The sequence below is a fragment of the Capsicum annuum genome, chromosome 9 (assembly GCF_002878395.1).
Source record: "Capsicum annuum cultivar UCD-10X-F1 chromosome 9, UCD10Xv1.1, whole genome shotgun sequence".
NCBI classification, from domain to species: Eukaryota; Viridiplantae; Streptophyta; class Magnoliopsida; order Solanales; family Solanaceae; genus Capsicum; species Capsicum annuum.
In genome coordinates, this window is record NC_061119.1 from 156,572,389 (window position 1) to 156,587,477 (window position 15,089).

Here is a 15,089-nt window from a genome sequence, read left to right on the forward strand (position 1 = left end):
ATTCCCCAAGAATGAATATAATCTTGTGTTAAGCCTATCAAATTATGATAGCTTATAACCTCTTTCATGATATTGCTACTTCAGGAGCAAATTGACCGATACATATAATGTAGATAATTTTTCTCTAACATGTCTTATAGTCACAATAAGCGTGTGAAAATATTATCACTTTTGATGACTATTATCATATTGTCCATTCACGCTTATATTCGTACATTCAATCACTTGTCTTTTTTAGACATATTATGCACTGCTACCACATTCACTTCAGAGAATGAAGCATATTCAATGGTACATGTCTCATAACTTTTCACAAACACCCATTATTTTATCATAACCATCATAATATCATCAATATGGTGTATTGAGATTCAAACTCAATATCTTATTCATATAAAAAGGTGTCTTAGGTTGTAACTCGATGAGACTTAAACCCAACATCTTGTCATCATGGTGTATTGGAACTTTTAACCCAATGTCTTACCCTCTTAATGAGATGAGACTTAAATTCATCATCATATCTTTTTACAATATTATTCCTCATGAACAAATTTAAAGCATTAGTGGTTCCAAACCAATTATTTTTTCCTTAAATCCAACAATAATCATATCATTAGTAGCAAAAGACAAATAAAATAAGGAATTACTAATCTTGGAATTACCTTTAGATTTATAATCTCACATTGTTTGGTAGAGTCTCGTGCTGATAACGTGTTATGAAATCTAAAGCAAAGAACAAGAAGAATAGAGAGAGTTATTGTTATTTTTCTTGAGAGGTTCTTGAAAGGTTAATTACAATGAAGGAAAACTCTTTTATTTATGTCACGACCCAAAAATAAGGATTATGATGGCACTTGTTGCGAAACACCTTGACAAGTAAGCCTATCACCTAAACTGATACAAAAAGAGGAAAAGATAGAAATATCCCAAGATAAGACTTCTGGAGCAAAGTCAAACCATATAAGTAATCATAACAATGCGGAAAGAACTTATCCAAAATATCAATCATACCCAAAACTAGGTGCCAATAGTGTAAGAACTACTAATACAATCCAAGAGTCAAATATATCGGAAAAAATAACCATAAAGGAATAATATTTGTCTCCAAATACTACTAAAGACATAACTACTATAGAAAGATAGAGGTGAACTTTGTATGCATGAATGTCCAACTATTACCTTAGAAGCTCCAACAATCGCCTGAGTCAATCAAGCTGAGGCGCACTCGGGCTAAGACCTGCACCAAAAGGGTATAGTAGGCAAGAATACGGTCCACTTGTACTCAGTAGGTATCATAGGTCGACCAAGAAAAGTAGTAAATAAAGCATACAAAATATACACTAAGGGCACATCACCTGTAATCAGAAAATGTCCCACAATGGTAGCCTACACCACTTGCACTAACAGTTCTAATGTGTCTCACATATGTTGTAATATCACACCAAGATAGAACAAAAGTATGTATTATATCACATATAAGAAGAACAAGGGAGAACATGCATATACAAGATCATCAAATACAAGTAAAAGAAGATACGATAAGTACATAGATGATAAGTCAATATGGAAATACAACACAACATAATACAATAAAGTAAGTACAATGTATATGATGATGAAGATGATGATGATGATGATAATGATGATGCACGAGGTCATCGTACAACCTCTAGGATCATCACATAATCCCCGTATAAACCTATGGAGGCAAGTCTCTCAATGTAGGACCCGTGGAGGGTTCATCAACCCATATAAAATCCATATATCTCATATCTCCTTTCTAGCACATCCCTCGAAAAGGGTTGTATAAGGTGTTACAATATCTCTTCCTCGGTACATCCCTCGGGAGGGTTTTAAAAAGGTATTGCCAGTGTTTCTCAGATGTTGACACGGTGGTACCAATGTTTCATGAATGAGTATGATATGAGGATGTAATTCTCACAACCAATCACAATGAATATTTTCACAATCAACCACAATGATATATTTTCACAACCATGTGAGCCAATATCCACTCATTATTTCAGTTTCATCCACGAATTTCCACATGTCTCATATGTCAAATAAAGTATGAATATAATCACAATACACCAATGGTATCATATTAAGTATTTTAATAATATAATACAATTATACATGTGTATTCAAGGCTATTAATATCACATAGGACCCCACACAGTCACACATATCACATAATAACTCAATTTCGACAATTACATCACATATAGGCCCCCACACAGGTACAAAACATAAATAGTCATTTTTCATGATTAGTTTTTACCTTTAACATGCATTTTGTATTATCATTTACCGCCCAACCCAGTCTGAAAGAGTTAAGTCATAACTTACCTCAAAAGTTGAAATCAGTCTGCTACACTTCTAACCCATGACCTTACTTTTCATGAACAATCTCTAACTCCACTAAAAACATCAAATATGGAATCTATGCATCAAAATAAAGTCAACGACACTCATATTGACTACTTTTGGTTCGGGATCAAAATAGACCCCCAAAATGAGTTTTTGAAAAAGAAGGGCAAAAATAAAACTTTACTTCAAAAATATGTTCCTCATATTTTTAGGTACTCACAGCTGAAAATCTAAGTTAAATTGAGTAAAAAACGAGGTTCAAATGGAAGAAAAATCATTTTTGAGCTTTATCGGGTAAAATCTTTGAAATTCGGATTAAAATCAAGAATCGAAGTTGTTTTGAAGGTTAAAGTGATGAAAAACTAGTAGTTATAAGATAAAAACATTATTCAAGTGAAAATGAGTGAAATTGAAGTTTAAAATCAAGCCCTAAGATTTTTGGGGTTTTGAGAAATTAATCAAGAAACTACTAAGAAAATGGTGAATTCCTACCTTAAATCCGTAATAAAACCAAGAAATAGGTGTTAATCTAGCTTCTCAAGCTCTCACAAACTTTAATTTTAAGCTTCCACACTATTTTAGGTTTAACTCCCAAGAGGCAAGATGAAAATGAGCAAAATGGGTCAAAATGAGGTAAAAAGTCTGTTATTTCTGCAATATCAGTTTTTTTGTCGATCGGACTTCGATGGGGTGCTCGAGATTCGTTTGGAGTCCGATACATGCAAACAAACTATACAACCATACTAAATTCGATGTTTCGGACGTGGTGGCGATATCAGATTTTCAAAAAAACATCATTTTCACAAAGTTGACCCCCGAAGCCCAAAATCATAATTTTCTAAATCGAGGGTCGAAATAAGATTTAAAAGCCATAATGCTAACACCCTAAAATTGATATTCTGGATCTTCTCTCAAAGTCAAATTTTCCATCCGAGGTCATTTCAATCAAATGTGGGTCCCACACCCATATTTCTAATTTTTTAACTTTTCGATCAATAGGTCAAAATGAGATCGGGTGCATCGGGACCTGAACCAAAGGTCTACCTAGCCTAAAATTGATATTCCATAGCTGTTGGTGCATTCCGTTTGGCCATATATCGCACGGATCAAAAGATATCCCCATAAGTCTATAATAAGGTTCTCGAAGCCATCAAAAATCACAATATCGCATAAATGATACCAAAATGCATCGAAAATCATGTCAATCATTTCCACACCCCAGAAATACCATAATTGCAACTAATGGAAGGGGTAAAATAGTCAAATCACATAAAATCACAAATTTCACATATTTCATTAAATTTTTAGATCGTTACATTATAGGGGGGAAACTAACCTTAAGGTTTGTAACTTTTTCCTAAATAGACATCCACTATATATGGTAAAGTAGATATTCACTATATATGGTAAAGTAGATATTTACTATGTATGGTAATATATTTATAACAAATATCAAATTCATTCAGACGGATATATTTTAATGAATCTATTTATATAAACAAATCAATTTCAATCTTTCGGTATATATGTTCATATTTTTTTCTATTTTAGATGTCAAATTAATAAAAGAGATAACAAGAGAAGTGATTTAAAAAAAAAAGCTAAAACTAATGTAACTTTAAAATATCTACATTATAATATTTCCTCTCTTTCCCTTTTTATGTTTCATTATTTGCTTAGTACTTTTAGAATTTTCTTTCCCCTTTTATTTTCTCCCCTTTATTTCTTTATCTTTGTATTTCCTTTCATGTAATTTAATGTCTTTTTTCCTTTGATTGTGAAGAACTCCATCCAGTTCCCACACTCGTGAAAACAAAAAAAAGGAAAGAGGGTATATATGTGAGATTTACCTTCTTTTAGGGGACGAAGTTGAAGTCATCATCTTGTTATAATTGAACATGGTAGAACGCGATGAGTCGTAGCTATTTTCTGATGAATTCTCCGAATCTTCTTGCTCAAAAACAAAAAAAGTTGTTGAATCTTCCATCCATATTGATTATGTCATATCCAGCAATGAGTGGTTGGATGAGACATGAGATAGGAATTTGCATCACAAGAAAAGAAAAGGTAGTTCTAAGCATCATTACAATATTCCATCCACTCTTTATTGTGTTCAACCAGTTAAAAGAACTATTGATTTTTTTTTTACTTATTATGAAACATTAGAGTCATTCATATTCAACAATTACATACATTAATGTACAACTGTTTTTAACCATAAATACAATGACTTGTAAAATAATGAAAAAAGCCAAAAGTAGAAGAAAAAAGCTAAATACCATTTTTGGCCTATGAGGCATGCCACATCAGCATGCCTATAAGTCTTCTTTATATAGATAGATAGATTATCATGTTTCGCATTATGAGTATGTAGCAATTAAATACGAATTATCGGTATTTTTTAAAATATTAACTCTAATTTTCTTGATGATTTTAGGCTTAAATATCAAGTTTCCTTAGAGTATGAGACCAAACATGGTGATGCAATGTTATCTCTAATTCAAAGCGAGAGTTCAAAAAAAAATTGTTGTGTGAGAAGGTTCAATAATGGATTTACAACATAACATAGGTTTGAAACAAAGAAATATCAATTGTCGAAAATGATGCTATGGGCTCTTAGTCCATAAAAAGGCAAACTATGAATTGCTTGGGGTACATCATTTACTATATAAAGAAGAAGAATATGTTTGACATGAACATCCCTCAACAGGCTTGCTGGATGATCAGGAAAATATGCACAGTGAGGAAATTCTAGCAAAAAATAGGTGACATGAATTAAATAGTAGTGCAAGAAAAATTTCAAATCACCAAAGCTTATAAGAAAATAAGGGTGGACTTGATGGATACCCTTTGGACAAAGCTTCTATCTCATAATGTTGGAACCAAAACATATATTTATGCTATGGTTAAGTATGCATGGTAGTAAAAGAACAAGAGACAAACTACTGAAGTGGGGCATGAATGTGGAGCCTAAGTATGTGTTCTGCCAGAACTTGAGACGAGATCACTTGTTCTTTAAATGTATGTTGACACTCAATTTTGACCCTCCTTTTTCATAAAATTAATTTCTCGATACTTAGGATGTTGAATACTATTCTAATATATTTTCCTTAATTTTTTACATTAATAATTTGAAAATGATATGTTTCTATCTTTGCATCTTATTAATTCACTCAAAAATAATAAATAAATATATTTTAAATTATCATTTCACTACCTTTTATATAACGTATTAACATAATCTTTGCAATAGTATCTTATTTTTTTTACATTTTTTATTTTTGTTTTTATTTATTTGGCTTTGAATTATAGTTTAAATATAACATATTTACATATTTATAAATTTTATATATATATATATATATATATATACATGAGCTAATTAATCAAACAAAATAAGCATCGTTAAATTAGTTAAGTGAAATTGATTTGAAAAATTAGATTAATTAACTTATCTGATTGGGTTATTTACATTAATTAGTTTCAGCCTGTTAAATCTAACAAAACTAGCCCAATCCAATACCCTTTTTGGCCCAACAACAACCAAGATTCCCAACCCAACTAAAAAAACTCTGACCCGCCCCAAAAAGCCTCCTCCTAAACCAGCAATCACCCCTAAATCTTCTCATCCCTCAACGTTAAAATTCAACAAAAACTAAGCACCCATCACCTCAATCACGATAAATCCGCCTGATTTTGGGGCTTTTGTAGAGCCAACAGCTACAATAGCTTTTTTAAATTTTGAAATTGAGATTCTTGAAGAAGCCGTTGCATCCCTTTTGCCTATAAAAAGGGAGTTTTCTTCACAATGAAGGCACCAAGAAAAAAAAGGATTATCAAATTAGCATTTAAAATATCGGTATACTGTTACTCTCGCCCTCTTTCCAAATTCAGTCGGAAGTTCGAGTTTGAGTTCGAGTTATAGTTTCCGACGAAAAAGCGTTAGTTCGCTGTCCCCCACAAGGTAAACTCTATCCCGTCTAATTTTATTATAGTTATATTTCGATGATTCGCTGATCGTTTTGAGTTTATTATTTTCATTTGGCCGATCATAAGCATAAACCTGAGATGAAATAGCATCTGGCTATCCGATTTCGTTCATCGTCTAATGTTTATGGAATATCTTATTTCGTGATTTGATTTGGATATTTTAAAATTGAAAGTCTCGATTGAAGTAGACTGCTTTATCTTGGTTGGCTGTGAATGCATATTTGAAGCACTTATGTATCGCTTAGTTATTTGGGTTGTTAACTGTTGGTTTTGAAGATAAAATATGTGAAATAATAATTTGTTTTGGCTTTCTGTTTCATTTAACTTGGTCACTGCGTGGGGTTTGTTTTTGCCTTTAAATATGTAATAATATGTAGAGTAAACAATATAGTTTGGAAAAGTTGTGTCTGGCTGAAAATAAAGAGTATGTCGATCTACAATGTAAAATTCATCTTGTTATCTCGTATCTATCTCTTTCTAGCCCGTCTGTTCTTGTTCTGTGAATACGTGTTTCTCTTCTTGTTTCTTTGTTTTCATTGTTTGTTCTCGGTAAAGTAAAGCAACAACAATGACATTAATTTCTAGTATTCTATATTTGTAATTCTGCACTTATGTTTTACCTTAGTGTAGTTAATATTTCTAGTGTCATAGTTGAAGACATTCTATGATATACTAACTTGTTGTCAGGTACTTTTTCCCTTGCCTTATCTATTCTTTAATGTATATTTACACTTTTATATCTATAATAGCAGAAAAACATTAATCAAGTTGTGGGAAATTTTATTTGTCTGGATAAGCTGTAGACATCTATATAGGACAATATGTACCTTTTGTGTTTCCTTGTTATTTTTGTGGAGTGAGCTCTAAAAGGAGTATGTGGATCGTCCCGTCTTGCTTTTTTCGTCACTCCTCCTGTCTCGTTTTATATCATACGAGCTGCTTACATGCGGATATGTGATGTATGTGGTTATTTGAGAATATGGCTTAAATCACTATCTGAATAATATAGAATGAGAAGGACTTATAAGAGCGATCAAATACATGTTCTTGAGTTCATTGTTTCCTTTGGTTTCATAACGTGAATATGGATGTAGTAATTTAAGCATCAAATATTTGTGAGTTTGTATTGTTTCATGACCACTGTCCATCTAGATATTCTATTATGTGTTTCAATATTGGGAAAAGTTCAAACCATCCAATAAGTGTAGCTCAAAGGTTTAATGGTAAAGTAGTTCTAGGCAGAAACGATGGAGCGTCGAAGTGTGGTTGTTTCTTGTTGTAGCCGAGCACGTATACTTTCAGTTGTCGCAGATAATTCTTTTGTGAACTTCGTTAGCCTGGCCGAATCAGTAGCTCTTGAGCCAATTGATGGCTTTTGGACTTCGTTTGACGTGTTTTCTGAATTTAACGTCGATGATTTTTTCTAGTTAGTAGATGAGCTAGCATTCAGATTGTTTCTACTTTGCAGTTCACCCTCAATAGATCCATCTGACTGTTGGTTTGGTCCCGTCTCACTATCTCTTAGACTTCCATGATTATCTGGAGACCTCATGGTTGAGTTGTCCGGTGGGTCTGACCTCCGTGTAATCAGGACTTTGCTAGGGAAACTGCATCCCTTTAGCACCCTTGGAACATTTCTGAGAGTTTGGTTGAATCTGGAACCTATAGTAGCATTCTTTCAATCTTCCTCGTTGCATATTAGAGTAACACTTCAATCAATTCTTTAGTATTTTTAGATGGTGTATGAGTATATCTCATTTGATGTTGATGTCTATTCCCTTACGAATAGAATTTACGAAAACTATCTGGTCTCGTTTCTCCTTTTCGTTTAGATACTTTGTAGTGTCATGATCAAATATGCAAGACACGAAGAAATTTTCATTTGCGTGAACATTTTATCTGTACAAGTTGTTTGTTCTGTTGCAAACTAATTACCCTATGTTGTCTTATTTTGTTCGTTTCAAGATGAAACGATTTTAATGATGCCCTCAAAGCTGTCCCTTTTTTGCGGGAACATTTTTCCATAACAATTGGAAATTTGGTCTGTCTTGAGGTGTAGTTACCAGAAGTTCTTTTTAAAGAAAAGAAATGCCTTATCTTTTCCTATAATGTTTGATCATGTATTCATCGGCAAATTCTCATCAACTAGTTGTTCTAAAGTTATTTCCTTGTTGCCATGGACTACATACACTCTTCTTATTTTTTAGAAAACTCAAGCTATGTAAATTGCGAAAATGTTTGGCTTACATGTTTATAAGATGCTAGTTGCTTTATCTTATCGTGAAAGGGGTTTTCAAGGACTTAATATATTTACAGACGTTTGGTTGCGCGCCATGAAATTTGAATTTTTCTCACTTGGACACTTGAATACGACGTCATGTTGGTATTATTTTCAGATAGTTATTTATTTAACAAGATGTTAACCGCTAACTTAGCATAAAAACAGGTTATACGAGCCTTAAGTCTTGAAAAGTATTTCACCACGTGTTGAAGTTCTCTGTTTTGTTCAATTTCCTAAGAGTATTAACCTGAGTGTTAAAAATGCTTACTGAAGCTTGTGAAATCAACGTAAAGGTAGTATTAGCCTAGTGTTGCCCCCTTCTTTTAGAGAAATGTTGAAAAGGCATATTATGTATATTTCTAGTGGTTGCCTTAGTGGTTGGACTACTAGATAAAGTTAGCCTATTTATCCAAAACAATGTAGATGTGATATTTAGTGTGGTAGAATCTTTCTTTGTGCGATGTGGTGCTCATACGCCACTCTTATGTCCTTGCACTTTTACTGGTTTATTGTTGTTAGTCGTAAAATTTAGTTTCTACGAACTTTTCTTTATTAAAATATTTTGTTAATGTGATCATATTATGTTATTTAGTTAGTCAATCAGTCACTAATCCTTATCTTTTTTCTTTGCTTCATGGGAACTCAAGAGCGCGTTTGGAGTCTCACGGCTTGACTCCATCACTGTCCAAATCAGAGAAGCGACATAACAGATGCATTGCTTATCTTCGTCTAGCAGTCTAGTTCCTCATTCCCTTTTTCTTCAAGATTTAGTTTTCTTCTGTAGACAATCATTATTATTTTTGTTCTACATCTCTTTTACATTATTATTTGTGTTTTGTATGTTCTTGTTTGAATTAATGTGAATCTTTAATGTGCTAGCAAATTTATTTGTTTCCTCTTTGCCGCTTAGATATTAAATTAGCATAATCACTAGGTTTCGGTATGTAATTTATATGTTAAAAGGCTGAAATTTGATAGGTTTAAAATGTATCTTTTAGAATAAATTGCCTTATCTTTAGAATTAAATTAGTTTCTCATTAGTTACTAGTTTCAAATTAATAAAATATAGGTTTTCATAGTAGGCGAATTTACCATCGCTAGGCTCGGGAATTAGTCTCAATTATTTTAGATATGGTAAATCAATTTCATTGTCATCAATCTTAAATAAAAATTATAATTTTGCCAATTTGTTGTTTCCACAAGGACTTTTTTGGGATTTCAAATAACAAAAAAGATTTTTTTTTTTATTACATGAGTCATTCATAATAAAAATAAATTCTCAAGTTATTTTAAACTTAAACAACTATATTTTTAGCTACTCATTTAGTGTGTAGGATAATTAACTTATTAGATGAAGAAGAAGAGCAAAAGAGTCATTTCTCCTTAGAATACAACAACAACAACAACAATAGACCCAGTGTATTCCCACCTAGTGGGGTCTGGGAGGGTAAGATATACGCAGTCCATACCTCTACCTCTGATGAAGTAGAAAGACTGTTTTCGAAAGACCCCCTGTTCAAGGCACGAGATACCACACAAACACATAGTAAAGCACAGAAGCAGATTACATAACATAAATACGGCACCCATAAGTAATATAAAACAGAGGGAAGCAGAGGAAAGCATACAGATTCGTAATAGAACATGTAACACGAAACACGGAATCATAACAGAAATAAAACCCCCACCAAGTAAAGTAATCCCTACACTAGCGACCCAAACTGGCCCTAATCCTCTGCCGTAATTCGCGTCTTCCAGACCTTCCTATCTAGGGTTATGTCCTCGGTGAGCTGTAACTGATCCATGTCCCGCCTAATCACCTCACCCCAGTACTTCTTCGGCCTACCCCTACCCCGCCTAAAACCATCCAACGCTAGCCTCTCATACCTACGGGCCGGGGCATCCATGCCCCTCCTCTTCACGTGTTCAAACCATCTCAATCGTGCTTCCCGCATCTTGCACTCCACTGAAGTCACACCAACCTTCTCCCGGATAGTCTCATTCCGAACTCTATCCCCTCTAGTCAGTCCACACATCCAGCGCAACATCCGCATTTCTGCCACCTTCATTTTTTGGATGTGGGAGTTCTTAACTGGTCAACACTCCGCTCCATACAGCAAGGCCGGATGGACTACCACCCTGTAGAATTTGCCTTTAAGCTTGGGCGGTACCTTCTTATCACACAGCACCCCCGACGCGAGTTTCTACTTCATCCATCCCGCCCCAATACGGTGCGAGACATCCTCGTCAGTCTCACCGTTACTCTGGATCACGGACCCAAGATACTTGAACTTATCCCTCTTACATACCTCCTGTGCTTCCAGCTTCACTACTACCTCATTCTCCCGCCTCACGTCATTAAACTTGCATTCCACATACTCTGTCTTGCTTCTGCTCACCCTGAACCCTTTAGACTCAAGAGTTTGCCTCCACACCTCTAACTTGTCATTCACACCCCCTCGAGTCTCATCTATCAGAACTACATCGTCTGCAAAAAGCATACACCACGGCACCTCCCCTTGTGAAATCATTTGAAATAATTTCATCATTTGTTAAAAGGTTATATGAAAAAAATCATTTTAGTATTAGTTTGACGAGTAGATTTTATGGCGAGGATGTTCCAAAATTTTTCTAATCGTTTTCTTATAAATAACTAACGCATGTTACGTTTAGTAAGACATGTATATCTCTTAAACTTGGCCTACATCTTATCTTAATTTAATATTTGATTTTCTTATCTAATCTAAGTTTGGTCGGTAAACCGTAGTTAGCGGATCCTTTAGGGTGCCTAATCCCTTCCCTTTAGGATAACTAGAACCCTTACCTAGAATCGTTTAGGTTAAGTAGACGTTAAAATGAAGTCCTTAATTGCTTTAATTATAGTGTATAATAGGTGTCCTAATTCACCGTAGAACTAATTAGGTGGTGACTTTCTTAATTTTATTAGAAGTTTTTCAATATGTCGTACCTCGGTTTGACCCGTGTTAAAATGGGGTATAACAACTTGGCGACTTCACTGGGGAATACTTATGTTCTTAACCATAACAAACTTAAGTTAGTAATTAAGTCTTTTTATTTTGTTATTTGTTTCACCCTAATTGTCTTCTTTTTTCATGTTTGTATGGCGTAAATTATTTATTTGCTATTGTTTTGTATAAATTGCTTACTTGTTTACTGCTTTGTAAATTGGCATTCCGTTCATATTTCCTCCACTTTAGAAAATTGACACACACACATTGTGCATGCAGATTGTACATTGTACTTTCCCAAAATTCTTTCAAGTCACCAATTTTAGAGAGTCGGCGCATACGTAGGGTGAGCGAGAGTTTTATTGTCGTGGGACCACGTGCTTTCTCATGTAGGAAATCCAAGTCCGTGTTTACCCAAATCTTAGAAAAACTTAAGATAGAGTGTTGCCACCCTTGATTTAGGCCATGCATATGCTTAAGCCGTAGGTTGTTTGACCCATGGTGTATTCCACGAATTTAGGAAACGCTTTTATGTCAAAAGGGTTCACAACCCGACGTCGACCTTCATATGAGTTTGGAAAAGCATTTGCTTATGTTGTCTTCTTGTAGGTTGCTAGAATAGATAACTTACCTAATTCTGCCAACACCCAAATGGTTGTGTGTGTGCCACTTAAGCTAAGGAGATGGTGGGAGAACATCAAGATGGAGCATGGGTTCGAGATTAGGAGAACTTTGGGTTTCTTGACATCATTGATCTACATCCTTTCTGACAGACATATAGTCAAGGCATTGCTCAAGTTCTGGGATTCCAAGTATCAAGGATGGGGTATGATCTTACCTCGCAAACAGTTAGGAACGAAATTCTTGCACCTTCTTGGGCTCAAAAACAACCTCAAGCTTGCATGTTTGGATCGTGATTGGATTTCTCTTAACTACTTGTATGAAATATTTGGTCGCAAGGATGGTCACAAGGTCTTTAGCAGGGAATTCTCTTGTTCTACTGAGAGTTGGAGAAAGAAACGTCATATCGCTTTTGCCATTGCTTTACTAGGTATTCTGGTTTTTCCTTTGGAGCATGGAAGGATTGACACTTTCCTTAGTTTCGTGGTTCGAGATCTCTTTCGTGGGGTTGAAAATGCTAAAGTTATACACTGGTTTCGATGATTGTAGCAGAAATGACGAGAGAACTGTCCAAATGTGCCAGAGAAAGAAGGTTCTTTGAAGGATGCAATCTCCTTCTTCAGATTTGGGCTGTAGAACATTTCTATAGACGTAACGCCATGGTCGACATACTCTTTAGCAGACCTAATAGGATCGACTCTCATCTACAAATGATGGCAAAATTTGTAGCTCCTGTGGGTACACATGATTGGTATGCATTCATAAGGGTGCTCACGGGCAATCAAATCCAATGGAGGTACCCATGGTTGTCACCTCGCGCTGCCGTCATCAGGGGTCGTACGACATACTATATTGAACTTATTGGCTTGAAAGGTCTTCAACCATGTGCTCCCTCATGAGTGCTTCGAAAAGTTGGACATCAAGTCATTATTCCACTTTGTTTGGATATGAGCAGATTTGAGGTTGATTTCGGGCCACTCTTTGAGATTCCTAGAACAATGGAGTTGCTTCGAGAATGGAGAAATTTGATGACAATACATGTGCTTAACGAGCAAGTTTACTATACTCCAGAGTATTATGTGTGGTTATCAGTAGCAGCTATGGAGGATGCAGGCTTTAACCGTCAAGGACAAGCCGTTGGGTATGAAGATCTTGAAGAAACAGAACGGGCACATGGTATCCTGATCAACCACTTTGTCATCCCACCTAAAATATGGGAACAAGTCATTCCCGAATCTTTGGCACACTTTGGAGCATGAGGACTTAGTTTAGTGCCTAGAATTTCTTTTATCATGTACTTTCTTTATGTTTTGGCTAGGATTTTTGTTTTATTATCATGTACTCTCTTTATGTTTTTGAAATCAATGTAATGGTCTAATGATGACATTTAAATGAAGTAGTTTGTTTCTCATTTTCTAACTCCAAACTCGAGCAATGTCATTAATTAAGATCAATTTTCATTATCCCAATTATTTGGCGTATAGGCCCACCTCTTGGCGTAAAAGAGGTCCCATGCATAATATGATGCGTTTTTTATTGTTGAAATTTCTTTTTATTATGTGCTTTATTTGCAACATGATGCACGTTTTTCTTACATAGTTTGCTTAATTGCAAGTTATTTTATGCATACAAATTATTTGCCTATTTTCTCTTGAAGGTTTTCTTTCCTCTAATTTATTCCCCCAAAGGTTGATTTGTGTTGACTATGAACTGGCTGATCACCCATACTTTATGAGATCAAAAGCATGAGCAAACGCCAATATGACTGATTCATCATGTCCTTCATGATGAACATATAGCTCATATGATGCAACAAATGGCCGACATACAAAGTGAAATCGATCGACTTCGAAACCTCACCAAACTGTCCATTAGCATGAATACTCCACTTCCTGAACATGGAACAAATACCACTATTCCATCTTCTTTTCCTCCTATTTATCCTCCCATCCCTAACATTTCCCACCAAATCCATTAGTCCACCAAAACAACCGTATTCCTACCAAATCTCCCGTTAACCCATAAGAAAACAACTCGCAACAATTCGACTCGTAACAAACAAAAACCCATTACCCTTCACTACTCCATATGTTCCTCAAGCTCCTAACCAAACTTCATTTGCCCAAGCTCCACATACCCAAAATACCTCACTTACCCAAACTACCCAGTTGTCCAAAACCACCAAGTGGCCCCACATATATTGGTGGCACATGCTGCAATTCCTAACACGCAATATGTGCCACTAGTATATGTAGCGGGAGCTCAACCTTTCACTATTCCAATGCCGAAGTTGGTCCAAATGAAGAGATGGAAAAGGAAGTAAGGTCAAAAACATATAAAAATGTAGCAAAGGAGATTCACAGTTTAAAGAAAGCATTCATAAGCATCCAACAATAGGAAGGATGTGAAGGACTTGAGTATGAAGATTTATATGTTCATCCAGATGTTGATTTACCGATAGGGTATAAGGTGCCAAAATTTGATATGTTTGATGGAAGAGGGAATCCTCGAGCTCATTTAAGGCCGTATTGTGACAAGCTAGTGGGAGTAGGGAAAAAGGAGGCCATTAGAATGAAGCTGTTCATAAGGAGTTTGACTGGAGAAGCTCTAGATTTGTACACGAGCCAAAACCCACATAAATGGCATAGTTGGAATGCCTTGGCACAAGAATTTATGGATAGGTTCAGGTTTAGCACTGAAGTCATCCCAGATTGATTCCACTTGATGAAGATGGAGAAGAAATCAACAGTCCTTCAAAGAATATGCCATGCGGTGGAGATCAGATGCCGCGAAAGCTCAACCTCCTATGGAGGAAAGTGAAATGACTTCTCTTTTTGTGCAGTCTCAAAAAGATGCGA

General features: G+C 35.2%; 1 protein-coding gene and 1 long non-coding RNA gene across 2 annotated transcripts in view; both read left to right on the plus strand.

Moving 5' to 3' along the window:
- The first annotated feature begins 5,927 nt into the window (after positions 1 to 5,927).
- On the plus strand, positions 5,928 to 9,548 carry LOC124887406. The gene is made up of 2 exons (XR_007045115.1): positions 5,928 to 6,334; positions 9,289 to 9,548. It is a non-coding gene; the product is annotated as an uncharacterized LOC124887406 (long non-coding RNA).
- A 1,556-nt stretch (positions 9,549 to 11,104) lies between these two features.
- LOC124887407 overlaps positions 11,105 to 15,089 on the plus strand; it is a gene marked incomplete in the record, with an annotated part of 14,287 nt that continues 10,302 nt past the window's right edge. The window contains 1 exon segment of the mRNA XM_047397055.1: positions 11,105 to 15,089.